Source organism: Vigna umbellata, chromosome 1, assembly GCF_029865625.1.
Source record: "Vigna umbellata cultivar VRB3 chromosome 1, Vumbellata_1.0, whole genome shotgun sequence".
Taxonomy (NCBI): Eukaryota; Viridiplantae; Streptophyta; class Magnoliopsida; order Fabales; family Fabaceae; genus Vigna; species Vigna umbellata.
In genome coordinates, this window is record NC_142165.1 from 53,221,919 (window position 1) to 53,228,033 (window position 6,115).

Sequence of the window (6,115 nt, forward strand, 5' to 3'; positions counted from 1 at the left end):
CACACGTGTGACCGCTCGCGTCGTCCTTGTGCTAAAAACCTTTTCTTCTTTCTTAAATAAAATTACAAAAAATACGTTTTAAAGGTTAAGCACACGTGTGACCGCTCGCGTCGTCCTTGTGCTAAAACCTTTTCTTCTTTCTTAAATAAAATTACAAAAAATATTTTAAAGGTTGAGCACACGTGTGATCGCACGCATCGTCCTTGTGCTAAATACCTTTTCCGTTTATTTTATAAAAATATCAAAAAATATAAAATTTTCAAAAACTAAAAACATCAACAATTTCAAAGCAACAGACAATTTCTAGCCAGAACTACGTTATCCTTGATTCTCCATCAAAAGTGGAGATACGTAGGAGCAAGGCTAGTCCTTGTCAGGTTCACTTCCCCAAAAGTCCAAATTTGTCCTTAATCATTTTCCAAACAAATTTTCTAAACAATTTCTCAAACAAACTTCTCAAACATTTTCAAAAGAACTACGTAACCCTGATTTCTCATTCTGAATGAGAATACGTAGGAGCAAGGTCAATCCTTGTCGGGCCCAAAAAACTAAAAAATACATTTTGTTTCTTTAGAGTCTTATTTTAGGGGATAGTTAAACATTTTGAAAACCACATCACTTTCGCGTATTTAGTTAAAGGTACTGCCTTCGGGCAGGCGCTGTAGGGTGCTAATACCTTCCCTACGCGTAACCGACTCCCGAATCCAGAATCTGGTTCTTGTAGACCGTGCCTTATCATTTTTATGGTTTTTCCGTAGTTTCCCAGAATAAACTATGGTGGCGACTCCAAAATCTCTTTTCAAAACCCGTTTCTTTTTTTGGATCGTCGTCCCGTCGCGATTCCGGTTGCGACACATATCAATTCTTTTCTCTAAAATCTTTCTCTTTCTTCTTTTAAAATTTTTTTCTCTATATCTTATTTATTTCATAATTTGATCATATTTTTAAATAAAATAAGTTTTAATTTATGCTTGAATTATAGATTGATTTGGTTTTTCTTGAATTATAGATTGATTTGGTTTTGCTTGAATTATATATTGATTTAATTGAAATAAAGAATTACAAGTAAAGGAAGCTATTATGTTTTTCTTTTATATAAATTTAAGATAGAGTGTGTGAAGGTGACTTGGTCACCTATTATAATTCTTATGTAACGATTGTAATAGGTTGAAAATTTGTGTAAATGTTTTAAATTTTAGTGTTATGAAGTTTTGTTTGACGAAGGATTGTTTAATTAATATGAATTAGATGCTTATTGATATATTGATATGATAAGTAGATTATGCATGTGTAGAACTTATTTGAATTGAGTTTTGAATATGATTTAGATAAGTAGAGTAAATTTCTATATCTTTTCTTATGATAATTTATGAAATTGATATGAACTTAAACATGCATATTTTGGAGTTAAAGGATAGAGATTATACATGAAATAATGTTTGAACAAATTATGATTTAGATAAAATAATTTGAATTGATTAGAAGTTGTATTATTAAAATGCTTTTGAAATTATGTTAGAAGTGGACTTTAAGCCTAACTCAACCCCACAAAACCGACTTGTAGGGTGAGGTCAACAAATATCGCTAGGATAGGCTCTAACCATGGCTTTGATACCATGTTAGAAGTGAACTTTAAGCCTAACTCAACCCAACAAAACCAACTTGTAGGGTGAGGTTTGCACCCACTTATAAATTATGAATTGACCTTATCTCTAGTCGATGTGAGACATCCAACAAATTATTCACAAAATCCAATTTTATTATAATTGATTTCTTTGATATTTTTGTTAAAGCAAAGGATTTTTCGCACAAGTGAAAACAAAACAGGCACCTAGACATTACTATTTGCCTTATTTTCACTTAAGTAAAAGAATTTTTGCTTAAGCGCAAAATTTAAAGATGGAAAGAACCTTGATTTTTGCCTTATTTTTCTCAAGCAAATGATTTTTCACTTTAGCAAAAATAGTGTTGCAAATTTATCCAATTTCTATTTAATTTTCACTCAAACGAGCATATTTTCACTTAAGCTAAGAAAAAAATTATTTTAGTCTCTTTAACTGATTAAATGTGAATATTTTTATAAATGCAAATTGAATATTAATTTTTATACATGATTGATTTATGGTTTTATTTAAATGAGTTATATTTTATAACAATGTTTAATGAGATTGATGAAATTTACATGTTATATATGGAGATGGTGGTTGAGATTGAGGATAATTATGTGAATTTATGATCACATATATGGAATGACACATGGATTTTTGTTTAATTTGAGCATTAAATATTGACATTTATGTTGTAACAAAGATCTCCTACCTTGATTGATGGTTTAAGTCACATGAATTAAGACACTAGGTGATGAAAAGTTGAGGAAAACATTCTTGCACATAATGAACTTATGACTTGTGTTGTATTGAACTTAATTTGATCCTTTCTCTTAAATTCACTTGTAAATCTAAGTCTTAGGTATTGATAAAGATTCATTTTGAGTAAATACGGTGTTTAGATGATTAACAAAGCTCAAGAAAGATCTTCACTCGACAATAAAATAAAGGTTTAATCATTTTCAAGGTCTCTAATTTTGCTGAGAAGTCTCAAATAGGTTCTCAATTATTATTTTTTCTCAATTGGGTCCCTAGTTTCGAAAAGTTAAAGCAATTAAGTCCTTGCCTTTAGTTTCGTACTAACACCGTTAAAGGAGGTGCCACGTGTCAGTTTGTGGTTTTTTTTTAAAATTTAATTATTTTTGAATTTTTTTAAACCTTATAGGTATATTTAAAGAACTTAATTATAATTTAAAGAACTTGGAAGGACCTAATTGCTTTAATTATTCAAAAATAAAGACCCAATTGAGAGAAAAAATAACTGAGAACCTATTTGAAACTTCTCAACAAAATTAGGGACCTCGTAAATGATTAAACCTAAAACAAGTAAGGTTATCAAGTTGTGAAGGTTCACTTCCAAGTATTCTAGAGAATGAGATGATTCAATTAAAGAAAACTAAAATCAAGAACAAAAAATGGAACACAAGTGTCAAATAGTAAACATGATATAAGGAACCAAAAGAGAAGAGAAGATAAAGTGAAAGATGGAAGACTTGAAAGGGAAGGGAGATTCAAGGTGGAACACGTCACTTGAGGGGAAACTAAGACTCTCTAACTTAAGAGAAGTCGTGTTTCTGTCACTTGAGCTCTAGGCTCAAGATGAGGCTAAAGGAAGAAAACACACTCTAATAGAGAGCTCTAAAAGATGAGACTAAGGGAAGAAAACACATTCTACTAAAGAACACTCTCACAAATGATCAAATATAAGGTAATTTTACTCAAAATATTCAACCTTCTTTACAAGTATAGAAAAGTCCCTTTTATAATTGATGAAAGGGGTCTTCTTGCAAAAATACAAATCTTAAGGACTAAGAAGCAAAAATACAAAATAATGTTCTAGAAACTAGGTTAACTAAAGGTGTGGTGTTTTGAAAAGAAAAGAGACCTAACTTAGGCCTCCAAAATTTCTTATGTGGAACCTTTAACCTTCTATAATGAAGGTCAACTCCAAGCTCCTCTAACTCTCCAAACATGTGCTCAAAAGGCATGTGGATTCAAGCACAAGTCTCTCCTCCACTCCAATTAGTGCTATCGTCCTTCAAGTTGGGTCTAGTTTATTCCTACAAAACAAACAACCAAACAAGAAGGTCAATAAATCAAGTTAATAAGGTCAACTCATCTTAAGTCAGCATAAAACTAAACTTAATAAAAGAAAGATGGTGAAAGAACTTTTCTTTCTAAACACGTTTATTCTCCCTAAGCATGTGCCTTCATCCTTGATAGGGGTTAGGGGCTCATCAAGTATTCAATTATCTAGATATTAATTTATTGTATGACGTACTTAATATCCGAAAAGTCAGTTGATATTTTGTTTGATGAATATCCTTAATGTATAGATCTATGTGTAGTTTATGTGATTGTTATATGTTAGATTTTGAAATGAAAATGAATTATTGTGGCGTATTAATTAAAATATATCTTTTTATATATATAAATTTATTTTAATAGATTATCCTTACATGTGTTGTTTGTATTGTGATCAATAATTACTATATTATGTACATAACCAAATAAAGATACAATTGTAAAGAGAATATTTGGAGTAATAGAAATATGTAATTTTTATTTTATTTTAACTTTTTTATATAAATATTTATATGTGTATATTGTTGGTGCATTTTAGGTTGTAATATTTGCTATTATAAGCTCTTTAATGAGTATATATTATAATTGAGAGATTATTTTATATGGTGATACACAAAACATACTTGTTCCTAAAATATATTTTCACATGTAATTCTTGAAAATATATCTCATAATCAATATATTCAGAATTTTAAAATTTACAAGATTGTCAATAGTTTAAACATTAATACAAATAGTGATTCTTAAAACATTGATATATCTAAACAATAATTATAAATGTACTTCACAATTAGTGAATGTGGTTTTGAAAAATATGTAAGAATGAAATATTTACTCTGTTGGTCAACTTTGGAGTGTTAGTACATATTTTTATAACATAATATTCAAAGAAGAGGTATAAATTAATCTATCCTCACCTTTTATTATCTTGTAATTTAGCCATTAAAATGAATTATTATATAAAACCATTATATGATATTGAAAAGAATGATAAGATGAAGAATAGTGAACTATAAAATAAATGTTTCTTTTCTACATGGGTATGGTTATAAAATATGTTTTTCTTATGTTGTATATTTATCATTTTTTATGACAAATAACAGTTTGACATGAATGTGGGTGATGTAGCATAAATCTTCATCTGACAATATGTCAGAACCATTAAAATCCACTCAAGGTTCGTCTTAGTGGATTACATGTGTCAAGAATGGGGTCCGACACTCGGATGGTGGAAGACAGGTGTGAGCAGCTGAGTGGCCGTTCGTTTTGACTTTGGAAGGAAAACTCTAAGTTTCAGAATTTCACGCCACTCTCTACATGCACCCTTCTTCCCCAGAGTTCTGAAAATTTCCATTCTCTCCTCCTTCTCTCTAAAAAGCTCTTACTTCTCTCTAAGAAATTATCACCTTTTATTCCTCCGATCACCATTCAGGCACCATTTCTACTCCTCTGGTGTCAAGAGCTTCAGTTTGAGCCGATCGGTTTTGGGTTCTGGACTGGTAAGTTCTTCTTTTAACTTAGTCGTGCGTTTTCTTTTACATGCAAACCAAGTTCTGGTTTCATGTGTTGATCGCTCCTCTAAAATGAGAGGTTCTGATAGTGTTTTGGTTTTACTTGGTTTAGTTGGAAAATTGTCGAGCGTTGAGGGTAGAAGGACTTGTACTGGTGAAACTGTACTCTGTCTCTGTGAACGTTCGGTCACGCTTAGAGGTAAGGGAAACTTATATAATTTGATTGTATGTTCGTTTCTATGTTCGTTATAATGGATGCATGTTTGTTGAGTTGCTGAATGAATATAACGTATGATTGTTGATATGTTTTGATGGTATGAATGTATGAAAATATATGTTGAGGAAATGAATTGGTGTAAAGAATGATAAGTATGTAATTCCCTATGAAAGTGTACGTTCGTCACCGAATGGTCTTTGAACGTTCGATTTTTTCTAGTGGACTTGGTTGAAATTAGATTCTTTCATTTGGGAAGAATCCTAGTTGAGGATGAGCGTCTTTGTTTTGTAATACTTGTATATGAGCGTTCGGCCAAGGGTAGTCGTCCCTTGGTATTTGATTATAAACCCAAGTATATCTATAAGTATTTGTATAATTCGTTTGTTCTTAAATACTACTAAAAATGGTATCCATTATATTTATCAAACATTTTCTCTATAAGTTAGTAGTACTTGGTCTTACACCAAGTGCTCGTGCTGAGTAAGTGCTCAGTCTTACACTAGGCACTCTTTCTCCTTTCTGTAAAATATATATATATATATATATATATATATATATATATATATATATATATATATATATATATATATATATATATATATATAATAAGAACGTTCGTCCAAACTCAATAGGATTCGCCCTTTTCGGTGCTCGGTCTTTGACTGACATTCTGATTGTTCTTGATGTTTACCTCA